The 19,893-nt window shown below is 43.1% G+C and overlaps 1 long non-coding RNA gene and 1 pseudogene across 1 annotated transcript; one reads left to right on the top strand and one right to left on the bottom strand.

Moving 5' to 3' along the window:
* Positions 1–7,028, bottom strand: LOC147652107 (uncharacterized). Its single transcript, XR_015289253.1, has 4 exons — positions 1,018–7,028; positions 730–885; positions 466–567; positions 1–98 (listed from the first exon to the last, which is right to left on the bottom strand). It is a non-coding gene; the product is annotated as an uncharacterized LOC147652107 (long non-coding RNA).
* Positions 7,029–9,470: 2,442 nt separating this feature from the next.
* Positions 9,471–18,507, top strand: LOC147652106 (uncharacterized; annotated as a pseudogene).
* The last annotated feature ends 1,386 nt before the right edge of the window (positions 18,508–19,893 follow it).

Raw genomic sequence — 19,893 nt, 5'->3', positions numbered from 1 at the left:
AACCTGATGGCCGCTGCTCGCAGGGGCTCCTGTGGGTTCTGCAGGTACGGCAGGGCCTGGTGCAGGTACTCGGCCGCTCGGCTCTCGTCCTGTGCCAGCTGAAGAGAGCGGCAGGATGGAAGGGTCGGTGCGGGCTCTGCCCCTTGGCCGGGCGCTGCCTGCGGCCAGCCCGGGCCTCCCGTGCCTGCCCAGGTCTGAGGCACCGGGCAGCAGCCGCTGGCGCCGGGCTCTGGAGGGGGCAGAGGGCCGGCTGCTGCCCGGGGAGCCACGGTGCCGGCCCGCCCCGCAGCCCCAGTGACTCGGGGCTCCATCAGCAGCCGGCTCAGGGCCACAGGAGCCTGGAGAAGAAGCCGTGTGGCCCCAGCTGCGGCACTGGACAGGGGCCCAGCTGCCAGCCCCATGCACCGAGCGCCGGGGACAGGGGGCTTCTCCAGGCTGAGGCTGGGCCTTCCAGGCCGTCCTTACCAGGACCTCAGCGAACTTCCACAGTTGCTTATCCTTCACAGGATTTGCAAGATCTCTCCTCTCCAGGAACTTGGCCATGCTAAGCAGTGCTCTGTGAGAGGCCTGGAGAGCAGCAGAGACCCGCAGATGGCCCCACAAGCCAGGGCACAGGAGCCGCATTCGTGGGCCAAGGCCTGCAGGAGGCTGCAGCCGGCAAGGTGCCAGGCCTGCAGGAGGCAGCCGAGCCCCCTCCCCGGGTGACAGCAGCAGCCCGGGAGTCCTCACCTCAGCCACCTGCTGGTTCTCATCATGGCAGTGGAAGAAGAGTGGCAGCAGGCTCTGGTGCACGTGTGACTTCAAGGAATCTTTTTCCTTTTCAACGCGAACAGTCACCAATGTTCGGAAGAGCAAGATGGACACCAGCTGCACCTGGCTATTATCCTATATGAAAGGAGGAGAAAAAACCTCAGCCCTGTCGGCACGGAGCTCAGCAGAGCACAGGCCTGCAAATCCCCAGGGCACCAAGTGTCCAGGCAGCAGCCAGTGGCCTCAGCTGGGGGCACAGAGCCTTACGTAGTCAAAGAATGGCAGGAGCGCCTCAGCCAGCTGCAGGGCAATGGGGCTGGGTATCAGCCTCTTCGTGCCCAAGACTATAAACTGAGCACCTTGACTGTCATCCAAACTCTTTCTCCATCTGCATCCTGCAGGAGCTCCACAAGCTGTTCAGTCAGGCTCCGCATCTTTTCAGTCTGTGCAGAACAGAAGTCTATGAAACACCACCTTGCTGCTGCCACGGGGTCAAGAGGACAAAAGTCTGTCCCAGAGCACTCAGGCAGCTGAAGCGGGAGGCAGGAGAGCTGGCAGCAGCTGCCTTTTTGCCCAAAGCCCAGCCAAACCCATGTGACTGCATTCCCCAGTGCAGCTTCTGCCACTGCCCACTTCTCACCACTGAGGGTTCGTCAGTAAGCTGAAGAAGGGCCCTGAGGGCCGGGTGACGCCTCTCCCTGCACTCGCTTCGCAGGTGCATTGACAAGATCTCCAGGAGTCTGTTAGCACCTGGAAGCTCTCAGCAACGCAGGCAGCAACACACGGGAACGAGGACACAGATGGCGCTTCCTTGGCTTGGGACAGAGGTTGTGCCTTCAGCACAACCACCACAGGCCAAGAGCTTCTGGCCACTTTCCCTGCACCACTGCACGCCTGGGCAGCTTGCCGAGCACAAGCACCCTTTTCACCTTCTTCCCCTATGCCCTGTGCACCATGCGCAGTAAAAGAAAAGTCTTGGGAGTCTGTGTATTGTAACACATCCTATATTTCTATACTACAGAGAAATGAAAAAAGGAAAATAACAATATTTAAGAAAAGCAAAATGCCTGCCAGCTCATGCGGCCCCAGCAGACAGAGCCTGCCGGATCAGTTCCCGCCACAGCTGCAGCAGCATAGGCAGCTGAGGCTCGATAGACGAGGCCGTGCTCTCCATGCTCTGCGGAGCTCATCTCGCAGCCTCTGGAACATGGAGATCGGAGCGGGTTCCCCTGCCGTCAGCAGGTGAAATGTCTGGAGAGCAAGGCTTCTGATCTCCAGGCTGATGTCATTTATCATTTCTGCAAGGGCTGGAAGAGAGACAAACAGAGCCACAGTCAGATCCCAGTCCTACGAGGGCCCACGGAGAGCCCCCTGCCTGGGCCATCCCTATTGGGAGACCACGAGCTATTCACCATTCTTCACTGAAGTAATTGTGAATGCCGTTTATTTCTATCTTTAGCACACCTTTTATAGTGTTCTACTGGGTCCGCAGGCAGAGTAAGCTACTGTTGGCTAACTGACGCAGTTTACATTTTTTCTCCTATACATAAGGATATTGTTTTGCTTTACTCTCTCTTCTGCATGAAGGTTTCAAGGATTTTTGCCGTTAATATCGCGACTTATTTCAAAGGCTGGTTTGTGCATACAGGCCTTTACTAATATATAAAATACAGCAACAATTCCCCCTTTCTCTTTGTGCACAAACCAGGCTCTGGATGTGACTCTTTCTATGCTCTTATGAAGACAAGATAACATACAACTTAGTCTGTCATTCCCATTAACATTATAAGTGAAGTCCATCCCCCTTCTAACACAAGAGACCTCAACCATCCAGTGATGCCCCATCTGGCGAACCGACTTCCAATGGGGTCACTATCTTCTTTCAGGGCATGTAACACATCCTGTAGCTGTTGTAGTTGCTTATGGATGGAAGCTGAATGATCAGTAAGATCCAAGCAGCACATGCCTTCAAACTCCCCACAACCATGTCTTTGTGCTAAGAGCAAGAAGTCAATTGCAGCTTGATTTTATAATACTGCATGATGTGCACTACTCACATCGGCTGAAAGCTCACTTAACATTTTGGATGTTAAGTTTAATTCTTTCCTAGTCCAGCAAGCGAGCCTTTTTTAGAGTTGCTAGGCCTTAATTCATTCAGGCTTTGCTTTGACTGTTTGATGTTCTTCATTTTGCTAGCTATATTCAACAATTGGTGTAAGCTTGGGTGGAACAAAGTTAAGATTCCCAAGATACCAGGATCTGCTATGTGGACTAGCAGGAATCTAATTCCATGCTCTATCTCCACAGATTAGAAATATGGAACTAGGTAATCGCTTTGGTAATGTTCTGTGAGATTGCACCGTGAATAAAGGCTTTACTTTCAATGGTAGTAACGAGATCAGCTATAGGGTTGACTGACTGCAGCTTAGTGCTGCATTTCTTTGTTGGAATGACTTTTTGTTGAGGGTTCAAACATTATCCATCCACCTGAGGTATTGGTGGAACTTAACAAATCTAATTCTTCTGAGGGTTGTAACATTGAGAACTTTGGAAATTTTTGCTTGCCAACAGACTTGAAGTTGTCTTAATGTGAAGCCAACAGTGCGATTGCACTCTTGCAACATTGCCAATTGATTCAGTCGAGTCTCATTGCTAATTAAACCTTTAAATGCTGGAGAATCCCATTCTGGGACTCCTACGAGACAGGTGCGAAAGGTTCTCCAGGGGTGGCTAGGCTCAAACACATTGACCTTTGGCCAGTTCAATGTGCCAGTGACCCATATGTTCTGTCACTTTTGGATGTTAGTTAGCAGACAGTTGGTCAGGACTATACACAGCACAATTACCATAAGCAGTTTGTTCCATGTAAATGACATCATATTTGCAAACTCACAGCTAAAACTTTAACGTTAAATGAACTTTCAAAGATGCTTACACTACCTCTTGAAGGGGGAATACTTATACTTTATACTAACATAACAATTACTACGCAGGCTAAGCTTGTTACCTTAAACTACTATCTAACTATTTTTAACACATGTGCTCTGGTATATATGTAGTCTAAGCGTGAAAGCAATTTGCTGAAAGGGTAAACACACAATTACAATTTGCTTTATATACAGTTAGATGGAGTCTCTACACTTTTCTTAGATCTTCTACAGAATTTCTCTAACACGATTCAGTCTTGGAACGTTCACTGCTCCCGTGATGTCAGCTGGCAGCTGATCGGTGACTGAGGGCTTTGATGTTCAAGTTGTTCTTCAGATCCTTCTAAATCGTAAAACAAAGGATAACTGAAAAATTGGTAGAGACACAACATCATAATAACAACGTAAAAGTTCTGTTGGCAACTGTCTGTGTAGTGTTCAGACACAACTGTGTCCTGACAGCTCCACTTCTGACCCATGTCTGGAGTACCAAGGCTGTGTGGTGACTTCTCTGTTCACTGGATCTCGTGTGTTCAGAGGCAGACAGTCTGGCCAGATGGACAGGTGACCTTTTTGAACCTGCCAACAAAACACAGACACTTCTCCCTTTGAAGTTAATGAATTACACTAATCAAATTGCTTTTAGGGTATCAATCTCCCCCGTTTTCTTAAAAAAAATTAAAAAAAAATAAAAATGAGATGTACTTCTGTTATAAACATCAACATCAACACAAAACCATATACACAATAAGAACCTGTAACAGTTAAAAATCAATTAAATCATAAACATTATTAATAACATATGTAATATGAAACTACTCTTAATTACTAAAACACTGCACCAGCATCCCATAGTTAGCAAACAAACAGAAACAAAAAAAATCAGTGAAGGATTGGATAATCACCTCCAGAAATGATTTTCCAAGCTCACTTCAAAATTGATCCAGCTGTCATATTAATAGGGTCAAATTGCTGAGTCAAAAAGTGACTCAAATACTGATTTGGTACAGAAAACATCTGGATCTGTTGGCAAACATTCTGTCCAGGTAAAGTCAAGGCTTGGCCAGGGCCTAGGCTTTAAACTGGAAAGATGCCTCTTAACTCATTTTCAAAGCACGGTTCTCAATAGTAGCAGCTATGAGATGCTTACAGCACAGCAAACTGTTAAAATGCATTTGTACAAAGCAAATGATCAGAAGCCTCAGGTACCAGACCAATTAAACCATGCAGCAGTTGGTTTAATCTGAAGCCTCTCCTATGGCAGCTGATCCTCAGCAATGATACATCTTCTTAAAATTCTGGAAACACTGAAAAATAAGAAAGCTAGAACAAACAAAACTGCAGAGATTGCAACAAACAATAGAACTCCCGATGAAGTCAAGGGTGTCACAGACTGCATTCACTTCTATCCACAAGCAGGTGTTCGTCAGTGTTCTGTCACAGCTGTTTCAGTTGTAGCTATCTTCATTTCTCTAGAAAAATAACTATACTTTGCAGTTACGACAAGTGTCTCCAATAAAACATAAAACAATTTTAATTAAACAATATTTAAACCTAACAATAATTATATATGACAAAAGGAAATAACAACCTTAAAAGAATATCTATGTTAGAAAACTTAACTTAAAAACATTCAAGCCTAAACATAATAAAACTTGACCATCCTTAATTCTATTAACACTTCATCTATATTAAATAAAAACATAACTTAATCTTATTCTGTTGCTACAAAAAGCAGCTAAAAGTTGGATATATACCTTTTAAACACAATATAACAATAACATGGATTCACTATAAAAATTATAAAACTGTAACAAATACATCACAATTCTATGTCATCTAGCTTTGAGAATAACCCACAATAACTGCAAATGTTACTAAAACTACTTATTCATAACAGGAATTTGCCTAGTATATGCTTAAATTGGTTAGGATTTTAAAGTGCCGATTTTCTAGAGAAAAACCACAACAACACAGGGTTTGGCAAGTTGCCATTCAGCTTTTGTAGCACTTTTCAGAAGCATCAAGTCCAATTCTTAAACTAAAATCCAAAATCCAGATTGGTATATATGCAGTTATATGTGTTTTATATAACAAAAGGACTCACATTGAAATTACCTTATTAAAATTGTGGAAAAAACAAGCAAATGGATAATATATACTTTAACTTAACTTTGTCTTGTACAGTAAAGTTCTCTTAACTAATTATTTTTTTTTTAAACCACAAATCTCTTCTGTAGATAACATTAATTGGAAGGTTTTCTTAGAAGCTGTAAATCACACCATATTTTAACCTTAGGTTTTATCTGTTAAGCACCTTTATTTTTTTATTTTTTTTTTAACTTTCAAGGAACCACAATAATTTCTCTGGTTAAACTCTAAAAAACTGCAATTGCATAAACCCATAGTTACTTAAAACACAAAATTAACTCTAAAAGGGTATATAAAAACATTTTGAAAACTCAATAAATCATGACTTTGTAACAAACTGGGTATGATCCCGCTGTTTTTTCTTAGAGAGGGAGCGGAGTGGTGGACTGCCTGCCCTGCTGCTGCAGCTCTCTGCTGCTGTTACCTTTCTTCACATCCCCCACATACTCTCACAGAGAGGAAAAACGGAGAGAAAAAAAAAAAAACCCTCACAAAGTTAACTTTAACAAATGCAGTTTTGTTTTTTTTTCTCTCAATTTCTCTCTTGCTGTTCGCAGACAGAGGAAAAAAGAGCACGATTTTAGAAAACCAGGCAATGTTACAGGAAAAGTCTCTCAGGGCCAGGTGGGAACAACGGCGATCATTGCAGCTCATCAGCGTGGCCTTGGAACTTTTCTTGCGCTGCTTCTGCCCCAAGGGTGCCCCCGCTCTCTGCACACACCTCAGTGCTCCCCCATGTCCCTCTGGTTCGGGTGGAAACCAATCTAAATTTGGCTTCTTTTCTTCCAGGGTGGTAAAGATGGAACTTAAATAAGATTGTAGAACACTAACACTGTTAAAAGACTCCAAAAATGAAGCAAATATTTCTGGATGTATCACATCCTGCCATAACTGAACAGATTCTCTTCGTTGTTTCAGCGTTCGCTGTGGAACTTCTTTCTCATTATTTTCTTCTCTTTGACTCTCCCTCCCTCTCTCCAAGGGCAGCATAGATAGGAGTGCTTTCCCAGCAGTGGGAGGTAAAAGCATCTGCCGCTGTGACGCAGGTAGAATTATGGGGCTCACAGCCTCAGCATATCTCTCTTTTCTGTTTTTTAAGGTATTAATTACAATCTGCCAAGTTCGACCGAGAGACAGAGTGTCCTTGCTCTTTTTCGTAATTGCCGTGTCACATATCAGAGCCAATACATCATCAGTCCGTTCTTGCACCGCAAAAAGCAGTGTGAGCACTGCAAATGCCCATGACAATTAGCCCATATAATGAGCATATCCAGGTCTTTTTCCCTGGCTGCTCCACCTCGTTTAACAAGGATGCAGAGAAGCAGTTTATCCGCAAATTCCACATCCATGCTAGCGGCCCCCCGGCAGGGGGGAAGGTTGCGACCCTTCTACAGCGCCCCCAGCTTCGGACTCCCCCAGCGACTCACCCCCGTTGATTCGCGAGCCGCCTATCCGGTACCGATCCAAGGCAGCGTCTATCTGCACTCAGATCCGCTCCACCAACCTCAGTCCAAGGCTCCGTCCCACCGTGCGTGGACCCACCGAAGCCCCCCTGCCCTCAGGGTGTCCCGTTCGAGCGCCAGATATTGAGAGCTCCGCCAGCTATTCACCACTCTTCACAGAAGTAATGGTGAATGCCGTTTATTTCTATCTTTAGCACACCTTTTATAGGGTTCCACAGGGTCCGTGGGCAGAGCAAGCCACTATTGGCCAACACACACAGGTTTACATTCTTCCTCCTACACACAAGGATATTGTTTTGCTTTACTCTCTCCTCTGCATGAAGGTTTCAAGGACTTTAGCCTTTAATATCATGACTTATTTCAAAGGCTGGTTTGTGCATACAGGCCTTTACTAATATATAAAATATATCAACATAAAACAATTTAAATTAAACAATATTTAAACTTAATAAAATTAATTATAAAAAAAGGAAATAACAAAACTTGAACTTCAAGGAATATCTAAATTATAAAACTTAACTTAAAAACATTCAAGCTTAAACATAATAAAACTTGACTTCTCTTAATTCTATTAACACTTACTCTATATTAAATAAAAACATAACTTATTCTATTACTACAAAGAGACAACTGAAAGTTTGATATATACCTTTTAAACAAAATATAAACGTAACATGGATTCACTATAAAACTTATAAAAATGTAACAAATACATGACAATTCTATGTCATCTGGCTTTGAGAATAACTCACAATAACTGCAAATGTTACTAAAACTACTTATTCATAACAGGAATTTGCCTAGTATATGCTTAAGTTGGTTAGGATTTTTAAAGTGCAGTTTTACTAGAGAAAAACCACAACAACACAGGGTTTGGCAAGTTGCCACTCAGCTTTTGTAGCACTTTTCAAAAACATCAAGTCTAACTTTTAATTAAAATCTGAAGTTCAAATTGATATATATGCTGTTATACATGCTTTTTCTAACAAAAGGACTCACATTAAAATTACCTTATTAAAATTGTAAAAAAAACCCAAGCAAATGGTTACCTTAACTTTGTCTTGTGCAGTAAAGTTCTCCTAACTAATTACTTTTTAAACCATAAATATCTTTTGTAGATAACATTAACTGGAAGCTTGTTTCATTAGTAGCTGTAAATCATTCAATATTTTAACATTAGGTTTTAAAACTAATTATTGCAAGGTAACTTTTACTTCTGTTAATATTCACCTTAAACACTTTATAAAAAGGGGCTCTTTGAACTTTCAAAGAATCACAATAAATTCTCTAGTAAAACTCTAAAAAACCTGCAACTACATAAATTCATAATTACTTAAAATACACTATTAACTCTGAAAGGATATATAAAAACATTTAAAAAACCAAGGAACTATGACTTTTTAACAAACTGGGTACTATCCCAGTGCCTCTTGTTGGAGAGGGAGCAGTGGGGGTGAACTTCCCACTTTGCGGCTGCTCGGCTGCTGTTATCTTTCTTCACATTCCTCCACATACTCTCGCAGAGGGGAAAAATGGAGAGAAAAAAACCAAAAAACTCACAAAGTTAACTTGAACAAATGCAGTTCTTTCCCTCAGTATTTCTCTCGTTGTTCACAGATAGAGGGAAAAGGGCACGATTTTACAAAAACAGGCAATGTGACACGAAAAGCCTCGGAGGGCCAGGTGGTAACAATGGAGATCATTGCAACTTATTAACTTTTAATTACAGTGATGAATTTCGAACTAGATACCATATAGTTAGCAATTTTTGGACTATCTAGTCTCCCTTTGAAGCTGTTTGAGCCACCTGTTTCTGATCAACTGTTTCTGTAATTGCTGATATTTGCCCAGCGTGGCCTTGGAGCTGTTTCTGCACTGCCTCTGCCTTGGGGGTGCCTTTGTTCTCTGCGCACACTTCAGCGCTTTTCTCCTACGCCTCCCTGGTTCTGGTGGGAACCAATCTAAATCTGGACTCTCTTCTTCCAGGGGAGTAAAGCTGGGACTTGAATCAGATTGTGGTGTTGAAAGTGTCTCCAAAGGTGGAGCAGATAGTTCAGGACGCATCACATCCTGCTGTCGCTGAAGAGATTCTGTTCGTTGTTTCGGCGTTTGCTGCAGGGCTGCTTTCTCTTGATGACGCTGAGCTCCACTTCTTCTTAATGACTGCTCAATTGAGAATATGAGCATGTAGGTGTTGCACAAGTATCCCTATTTGCTGTTGCCACCCTAATTGATCTTTTTTCGATGCATCATTATAATTTCCTCATTCTTCTCCTGCCGGTGGTTGCCTGTCTGCTGAATGCATTGACACGCCGTGGGGGGAGAGGGACGTCCTGCAGCTTTCCCCAGTGAACAGTAGAAGGGGACTGGCAATCTGGGGCTCTGATTTCTGATGATGTGTGAGGCACCACCTGCCTGGGGCTGGTGCCGTCTCCTTTTGGAGACGCCCCTTTTCCAGATCCGTATTTGGTGGATTAACTTCTGGCTTGGTCTCCGCTGATGTGGTCCTGCCTGCCCCGGCAAACTCCTGAGCTTTTAAAAGTTCCGAGAGTGAGCCACATCGCTACTCCGTGAGCCTTGTCACAGGTAGAACGTGCCCAACCCCAGAGAAAGCACCCAGAAGGCTGATTTTCTCCATGATTGCTTTTTTCTACAACAAATCTCCTATGTATTTCCATTCTTCCGCTGCAAAAGGCAGCAGCGGGACCTGGGGGGCGCCCGTACCTATTATCCCTAGCCCATAAAACGAGATTTCCAAGGTCCATATCCTTGACTGCTTCATTTCATTTAACGATAATGTTTAGAAGCAGTTTGTGCTGCTGCAAACCCATCCATTCTTCGTGACCACGGGCAGGGGAAGGGTCACGATCCCTCCTCACCTCTTCTGCCCTCGGTCTCCCCCAGCAGCCTGCCTCCATTCCGCGTCTCCCTGCCCGCAGGCTCGCCTACCCGGCACCGATCCGCATCCGCGTCTTCCCACGCATGGATCCGCTCCACCGGCTCTACCACCGAATCCCCTCTGCCCACAGGGGGTCCCTGTTCGGGCACCAGGTATTGAGGAACCGCCAGACTATTCAGCTGAGTCTTCACAGAAGTATGGCGAGCGTCGTTTATTTCTATCTCTAGCACACTTTTATAGGGTCCCACAGGGTCTGCGGGCTTAGCAAGCTACTACTGGCTAATACATACGGTTTACATTCTTTCCCCAATACACAAGGCCATTGTTTTTCTTTCATTCTTGCTGCTTCAGGAGAGTTTCAAAGACACTATCTTTAATATCATCGCTTATACCAAAGGCTGGCTTGTGCAGACAGGCTTTTACTAAAATATCATGCTTTTACTCTGTTAAAATGTTTAACTACGCAGCTTCCCTCCCAGATTCCCACCAAAACCATGGAATTACAGCATTATGGGCATTGAGAATATGGAATCCTCCAGTTGCCCTCCCAAATTCCCATGGAATAACAGCATTCTGGGCATTGGGAATTTCAGATCCTCCAGTACTGCTGTTCAAAATGCTCACTCGCGGTGAGAGACTTCTCCAGGGTCAAGCTGTTCAGGTATAAGCAATTTATTGTAAGGGCAAAGAGAGGGAGAGACCCGTGTCCGCCACCAGCCTCGGCGTCCGCGTGGCCCCTGGGGGAGGGGAGAGAGTGCGGGGGGAGAGGGAGAAAAGAGGTTAGAGATGAGGAAGGAGGGAACAAGAGCAACAGAGGGAGAGCGGGAAAAAACAGGGAGGCTTAGGAGAGAGGGGAAGGACAAGAGAGGGGTAAGAGGGGGAAAGAGGGAAAAACAAGAGGGAGAGAGCAGGGAAAGCTAGAGAGGGGTAAGAGCAGGGAAGGGCTAAGAGAGGGGGAAAGGCTAAGAGGTGAGGAAAGGGGTAAGAGCTAAGAGGGAGGTAGGAGCAGGGAAAGCAAGAGCTGAGAGTAGGGGAAGGCTATGAGAGAAGAGCTAAGAGTAGGGAAGGAACTAAGAGCTGAGAGAGGGGTAGGAACTAAGAGAGGGGTAGGAACTAAGAGAGGGGTAGGGAAATAAGAGAGAGGTAAGAACAAAGAGAGCGAAGTTCTTGTTACAATCCAATGTATCTTTTTCTATAGTGAATATTCTAATTCCCAGTAACCAATCACTACGAGATACACCCACTAAAGAATTTGCATACAGCCTCTGAGCATCCCCATATTAACATACAGTGTTGCATTTTGAACTCTAAAAGCTTTACAAGTTCTTTCCTTGCTTCTTGACCTTTGGACTTCCTGTCAGCAGAAGGACATTGTTTTATCAACCAGGGATTCTCCTTTAGCTGGCTAGGCTATTGTTCTTCGGCTATACAGTAACTAGTACTCAGCTTCATGACTCAAAGCAGGCTTTCATTTCTACTTCGATTCTAGGCTTCATATTTTCAGAATCTTCTGCCAAACAATCACATTCATAAGGTTTCCCTGTTTCATCCTCCCCAACACTCCAGCTCCCCTCCAAAATTCCCATATCATAACAGCATTCCAGGCATCGGGAATTTCAAATCCTCCAGTTGCTGAACCAAATTCCAATGGAATAAGAGCATTCTGGGCATCAGGAATTTGAAAAATGGCACAGTTATTGCTACAGAGCAGTCAAGTACTTGACGGCATTGGATACTACAGGTGGGAAGGAAAACTGGGAATGGCTCCAGTGGCTGTGGAATCTCTGCCAAGCTCAACATCATGTCTGGACAGCTCTACAACTCAGGAACACACAAAAAACATGGAAACATCAAGGCACTCAGCCACACATTGGAAACCGTGTAACTGGGTTTTTCTGTTTATTTTTTATATTTTCAAGAGATTTTTCCCTTTTAAAATCATTTGCCCTCCTTTTTTCCATGTTTTTTTTTCTTCCCCCCCCCGTTTTTTTTTTTTTTTTAAATCTCAACCCCTTTTCATTTTCAATCAGAGAAATTCCAGGCAACTCAGGGGCAAAAAAATGAAAAGTCCAAGAAACCAAAATAGTTTTCTTCTCCAGAATAACACATGGCAAAATAATATATTTTAAATAGTAAAATAAAGTACCAAAATTTAGTCCCTAAAAAAGCTATAAAGAAGAAATATTCAGGATATTGACAAGATATTCTTATTGTTGTTGTTGTTGTTGTTATTATTATTATTTCTTCTTTTTATTCTTTTTGTGGGAATATTTTTAATGGAATAAAAAAGTGAAAAATAAGCCAATTTTTTTTATTCCCTTTTTTCTTATTTCTTTAATCTACTCAGGGTGTCCTATGATTCTGTTTTATAGCAAAAAGAGCACTAGACAAATGAAGCTTTACAACAAATAGCCAGGCACTGATCCTTGGTAAAATTCTGATTCTTTTAATCTTTTATGTTTTTCCCAATTTGTCTTGTTTTTTCCTCTTCTTTTCACTGCAGTTGCATCATAAGTAAGGAGAATGAAAAAAGGTCACAGTCCATCATCATTTTCACCATTTTACAGAAGCTTTATACATAAATATTTGGGAATGAGGTTGGGCAAAATCAATGAACAGGAGGTAACTTCCAGTCCCATCAGAAAAAAAAAAAGTGGAATTTTTGTGGGGAAAAAAAATCTAATAAATTTTTTTAAAAATCCAATATATTCCCAAATAAAACCAAACATTTGGGCCCACCCAGGCCCTGGTGACCTGTTGTGTTGGAAATTCTCCTATTTCACCACCAAGTTATTTTTTTCCAGTGGTTTTGTTTAGAATGGTATTCTATTTTTCTCCTTATTTTTCCTCCTTCAAAATTCTTTTTTTTTTCCAGTTCCTTTGTGCTTGTTTTCGCTTCAATTTTCTCATTCCCTTAATAGCTGGCGTTTTTCTGGATCTGGGTTGTTTTGGCTCATTCTCCCCCTCCCAGGCCTCTGAAATCACTAAGAAATACCCAAAAAAACCTCAGAATCAACACAACTTGCTGCAGCAAGGGGGTGAAGTCTAGTAATCGGTGTGGGTATGCGTTAATGGAATCAAGGTTAACTTAAAGTAAATGGGGTGCTGTTTTATGTCATGGAGGATTCAGTAAACTGAGGGAACATTCCAGAACATGACTTCATAGGCTTGACATCCATACCTCGGACAGCAATTGGTGAAAGGGTTAACCAATCACTCTACGCCCAGGAGAAATGATTGGTCTGGAATGCGCCTTGATAAGGACCAATGAGAACCCTAGAAACAAGACACTCAGGGAGAGGATCAAGAATGGACCTATCACAGACAGAAGGAGGGATATAAAGGTTGTACTGGTGTTACTATGGGGGTTAAATGTTTCTGAAAATCATGTAGAAGTAGGCCACAAGAATGCTTGCTATTAGGGATAGTTTAGCAAGCTAAAATGTTTATGGTAATGGGAACTGGTACTTGGGCTCTCTAAGATACTCAGAGATAAGATTCGTACATGTTCGTACAAAGATGAGCTAACTCTATGAAGCAATATTGATAAAGTTAATGAAGCAATGCTAATGAAGCAATATTGATAAGGTTGTTATAGTGATTACTGCTACAGCTGAAATTGTATAAATATGTGCTGTTTGGATAAAGACGATGGAGCTAGATTTGGGTTGCTGATACCCCTAGTTCCCGCATGCTTCAATAAAGAGCACCTGCATATAATCATTCTGTGATTATGTGTTCCTGAATGCTAACATTTTGGTGACCCAAATGGGACCCTGTGAGTGCTGCTGAGCGAGCTCACAACCCGATCACGCTCCAGCCGGCACCGAGGGATTCTCGGGGAGCCCATCCGGCCGCAACCGTCTCCGCCACTCACGACATCCCTCTGAGAGGTAAGGTGCTTTTCAGTCTGCTCTGGTGCTTGCCAATAAGATGCAGTGAAAGCTCTGCACAGTTGGGCTAGAATTCCTGGTATTGCCTGGGCGTTGTCTGTCAGACAAGTGCGAAAGCGTTGAGGGTTTGTAACCAGTGGTATATTGTAACTGTAATATGGAGAAGCTTAAAGGGATTTGAGGTGGCAATGCCCCTATAGCACGTACTTCTCCTTTGGGGTGCTTATTAGCACATTGAAAAGAGGGTAATTTTGGGCAAGATTTATGTAAAGTTGACTGATTATTGTAATAGATGGTGGCCAGGATATGACCTGAACAGTGGGGAAAAGAGGCCGAGAAATGGATCTTTGCAGTATAACACCATTTTACAGTTGATGTTGTTCCGTAAGCCAGAGGGAAAGTGGGATGAAGTTCTGTATGTTGATTTGTTCTTTTATTTGCATGACAAGCTGGAATGGCAGGCTGAGTGTGGATTGATGGCAGCTAAGGCACGTATGAGTGATAAATGTGAGGTTTGTGTAAAAGGAAAGAGTTGTTTAGAGCACCTGGCATTAAAAGAAAGTTTGCACTGGGGGAACGATATGGATGTTGATTTACAAGTGGCTTTAGCGGAACCAAAAGAACCTGATTCTATTTCATCAGCCCCCACATCACCCAATCCCATTTCACCTAACCCTATTCCACTGAATCCTACTTCACCTGTCCCTCTTTACCCTCCTTTCCCGCCTACACCTGATTCTTCTTCTCCGGGAAGTGATCAAAATCTAACCGTGATACAAGAAAATGTGAAAAATGCTGCGGGGGGGAAAACAGCAGTAGCAGGGGTGATGATAATAAATCAGAGACACCGGTATCCCATCGGACTCGGTCACAGCTTGCTCCGGTTCTGGGTAGAACGGGAAATGATTTGGGCAAAGGCGGACTGTGATTGCCCCCTTGAGACAAGGAGTAGGAGTGGAGGGGCCGGTGTTTGTAAAAGTGCCTTTCTCCCCTGCAGACTTGATAATCTGGAAACAATCATCTGGAACTTATAGAGAAAATCCTGATCAAGTAACAGAGGTGGTAAAAATGATTACGAAAACTCAGAATCTGGATTAGGATGATATACAATAATATTGGATAATTTAATGGACTCTGCTGAGAAAGAGATGGTGCTTAGAGCAGCCAAGGAGAGAGCAAAAAAAGATCTCAGAACTGGGTTCTGAGACAGGGACTTTAGGTGAGAACTTTCTGACCGAGGATCCAGGGTGGGGGTCCCAATTTTGGACACATATGGAGGCTGAAGAGATATCAAGAGTGGGTCCAGATAGGAGTTCAGAATGCTATGCTTAAGACTATGTATTGGTCTAAATTTTATAAGACAGGTAAAGAAAGAATCCCCTACTGCATTCTTGGAAAGGCTTAAGGAGGCAGTGAGAAAGTATACAGATCTTCAACTAGAAACAGAACAAGTGAATGTTCAGCTTACTCTCACTTTCGTTGGGCAATCGCAGGATGATATTAGGAGAAAATTGCAGAGGTTAGAAGGAGAGGAATTAAGGAATTTGAATAAATTACTTGAAGTGGCTTGGAAAGTATACAATAACAGGGAAAAGGAAGCTAGTAAAAAGCAGCAGCAAAATCTTTTGGTAGTAATACAAGGAAGAGAGAATCCAGGTTTCACAGGATGTGGTGATAGTGAAAGATTTCAAAATCATAGAAAATTCAGGAGTTAGAAAGAAAGTTAGGCTTGGCAAGCCCTGGGTAAAGTGTTAAAAGTAGGCCCTAGGAAATGTTAGGCCTTGTGCTTGCTAAGATCATGTGAAATTGCACCTGTGTAGTCAGTATGTGATAAATGATATAATTGTTAGATGGGATTAGATATAATTATTGTTTAACGAATCATGAGCAACTATGTTAGGGGTTTGGGGGGATCACAAGAAATCCATGCTTGGATAAAATCAATGCATACAATGGAACAATGTAAGTTTAATAATTAATATGTAAGTTGTATAACGATAGAGTATAAAACATGTTCAACTCAAAACGAAGTCAGGTCAGATTTGGGTATGTGTACCCCTAACACCCAGAGCTCTTAATAAAGCACCGTCATATAATCATTCTGTGACTATGTGTTCCTGAACTCTAACATTTTGGCGACCCAGGTGGGACCTTGTGAGTGCTGCTGAGCGAGCTCACTACCCGATCCTGCTCCAGCCGGCACCGAGGGATTCTTGGGGAGCCCATCAGCCACAACCATCTCTGCTGCTCACAACGTCTCCGGGAGAAGAGGTAAGGTGCTTTTACTTCGGTTTGGTTTGGTTTGGTTTGGTTTGGTTTGGTTTGGTTTGGTTTGGGTGCCTGCCAATAGGATGCAGACAAAGCTATGCTTGGTTGGGCTAAAGGAATTCCTGGTGGTATTGTTTAGGCGCCGTCAGTCAGATGACTGCGAAAGCGTCACAGGTTCAGCATTTATGGTGTATTGCAGTTGTATTATGGAGAAGATTAAAGGGGTTTTGGGCAGCAATGCTCCTGTTCCAGGTACTTCTCCTTTGGGCTACTTATTAGCATATTGGAAACAAGGTAACTTTGGGGAAGAATTAAGTAAGGCTAAGTTAATTTTGGCGAGATCTCCCCACAGAAAAAGAACCCAGTGACCCCGTCTCGTCTGTTGGTAGCTATAACCTCTTCTGTCTTTCTTTGTTTTCTTTATCTCTCCCTCTCTCTCTCCCTCTCCTCTATCACATAACCCTTGTTGTTGGCACTAAAATAAAGGTACATTATTGCTTTTGTGATTTAAACTGAAATCCCTTGGTGTCCTTTTTGCACTCTGAGATCAAACAAACCTCTCATGACTCCCACTTGTGTTAGTGAATTGTGACATTTAAACTGGAGTCACGGACAGGATTTCTGACAGACAGAAGGGGCTGCAGGTTTGTTGTGCAGTCTGTATTAGGGGAAGGACCTCTCGCTCCAGCCACACCCAGCCCGACACTCCCAAAAGAGTGAGCGGTGTCTAGAAAGCAAGGGGGGCGACTCGAATTTCCCGCAAACTGCACACAGTGAGGTGAAAAGCACCCCACGCTCACTTGAGGGCTCTGTCTGCAGAATTTTGCAAAAGATCTCTTAGTGCAAAAGGGCGGCACTGTTGTTTTTTGTTGTCGTTGTGTGTATGAATTTTGACTGCTTGGTGTAGCAAAGAGACAACCAGAATTTTAAACTGAGAGAGTGCCTCCCAAGCAGATTTGGTCTTTTCACCCATTCAGGGAAGCAAAAAGCTGTGTATTTGTGCATAATTTAAGTTTATACCTCCCTGTAGTGGTTTTCTCTTTGTAAAAATGACTGAAAATGGCAGTGCAGAAGTTAAAGCTGCATTTTATACTCTGTTAGCAAAACACAGTGCCAGACCTTCTCTGGGAGGGGAAGAGAAACGCTTAATAATTGGTTTAATTTGGAAAATGTGATTGATAGAGTATGTTTTTTTACAACATGAAACAAAATTTAAACTGGGCAAAAATAAAACTATACTCTGCTCAGTTTTGGGAGCTTGTCTTACAGCAGCTATAGAAACTCACTTTAAGCAAAGAAGTGAGGAAAGACCTATAATGGACTCCCTCCAAAACCTAGTTAAAATTTTGCAAAAACAATGGGGTGAAGAAAGGAGTAAGATCAGTCTGTTGTGAGCAGCCCTCCATAAAAAAATTCAAAAAATGCTGTCTCACTAAAAGAAACAGAAGAGAGGGAAACCCCTCTCATTAATCAAATTTACCCTCAAAAGGAGCTAACTTGGATAAAAATTGTGGGGAACACTACAGTCTTAGCTTGAAACCTCTAATTAAAACAATATAATTATATCAATGATGAAGATCTTGATCCACATATAACCACTCAAGAAACCCCGTGCACTGCTACTGAATTGGCTAAGTTAAAAAAGGAGTTTGGGCATCTCCCACACGAGACAGAGACAGAATACGTGCTCTGAGTGTCTCTCACCGGAGAAGATCAAATTTGGTAGAGAGAACGGGAAGCCAGTGGGTACTGGGGACACGAAATCTTCTTAACAACAGGAGACAGATGTAACCCATGGTCCCTAACTCAGCACGCAGCTTATTGGGCAGCAGGGCTTAATCCCTTGGAAAGGGGGGACTTGACTGCTATAGTGAGTACCCTTGACCAACTACTGGAAAATATTCACAAAGCTGCCTGCTTGCAAATGATACACAAAAGAAAATTAATTGCTGGTTATGAATCACCAATGTTGTTACCTGTGAAAACTGAAATGATGACCCCTTTAAGTCAAGGCCTTCCAGAATCACTTAAACCTACAGCAATTTTTTCTCCAAAAACCATAGCAGCTATACCCCTGTGGATAGACTAGACAGATTTCTTGGGAACCCAGCTGTTCCACTGTTCGATCTGGTTCCACTGATCCTGGGTTTGCTCCCTTCACCACCCCTTCTCAGCCAACAGGTTCACAATTGCGCTCTCCTGCTAGGAGCCATAAAATTTGGACATGGAACAAAGTTGCAAAAGAGCTAATTAATTACAGTAGAAATTATGGACCTGTAAAAATCCCAGAAGAAAAATCAGAGAAAGCAAAGGGTGTTAGATACATTGGTTCTCTTAACAAAAACCCAGAAAAGAGAAAACAGATCTCTAACCGCCAGTATTGGTGGTCACTAGAGATAAAGAAAGGGGTCCCCAGAGATGTAATGGATGGCTTATCACTTAAAAGTTGAGTAGTTTCTAATTGGCACTGTCCCAAGTCCATTGTATCAAATGCCCCATTGTATAACCCAGCACACCTCCACAGGCTCTGGGCTGTCAGCCAAAGCAGTCTCCTTCTCAGCTTCTGGGAGTGGAGCCCAAACAGCTTCAGAATCAGGGAAACTGGTAACTCTGCCTCTCATGGGTGAGCAGAGAGGCAGGGGTTGTTTGTGTTTAAAATGCTCACTAGAAATAACAAAACTGGAGACATACTGATTTTAACAACAGTGGGTCCTAAACGTGCACCTTTTACTTCTGTAGTTAACACTGGAGCCCAAATTTCTGTGTTGACCAATACAGACTAGTACAGGATTTGAGAGCAATAAATGGAATAACTAAAGATATTTACCCAGTGGTAGCTAATCCTTGCACATTGTTAACATCCGTAAAAGAGAAATATAAATGGTTAACTGTAATTGATTTAAAAGATGCCTTTTTCTGCATACCCCTTGACAAAGAAAGTAGGAAACTGTTTGCCTTTGAGTGGGAAAATCCAGAAAACTGAAGGAAAACTCAGCTCCCCTAAACACAACTTCCACAAGGATACAAGAACAGTCCAACACTTTTTGGAAGCCAGCTGGCAAATGAGCTGGAGATTTGGACTGAAAACAGGCAAATACCGAGAAAACAATACCTGCTGTTACAGTAGGTTGATGATATACTGACAGCTACAGAGGATAAAACAACCTGCATAAAGGTAACAATTGAAATTTTAAATCAACTGGGAATGGGAGGATATAAGGTGTCTAAAGAGAAGGCACAAATTGCCTGGCAGACTGTGATTTACCTGGGATGTGAAATCTCACAAGGGCAATATAAGCTGGGTACTAATTGTATTCAAGCTATTTGTGCTATTCCAGAACCCCAGAACCTGCATGAGCTGCGAGTTTTCCTTGAGATGACAGAGTGGTGCCTGTGGATCATGGGCTATGGACTAATTGCAAAACCCCTGTATGGAGCCCAGAAGATGCAGCCATTTACCTGGGGCAAACCACAGAAGGAGGCCTTCCTCAAACTAAAGGAGGCATTGACAACTGCTCCAGCGTTAAGACTGCCTGAATCAT

Source organism: Cyanistes caeruleus, chromosome 7, assembly GCF_971803275.1.
Source record: "Cyanistes caeruleus chromosome 7, bCyaCae1.hap1.1, whole genome shotgun sequence".
Classification (NCBI taxonomy): domain Eukaryota; kingdom Metazoa; phylum Chordata; class Aves; order Passeriformes; family Paridae; genus Cyanistes; species Cyanistes caeruleus.
The sequence above is the reverse complement of the archived record's forward strand: the minus strand, read 5'-3'. Positions and strand labels throughout refer to the sequence as shown.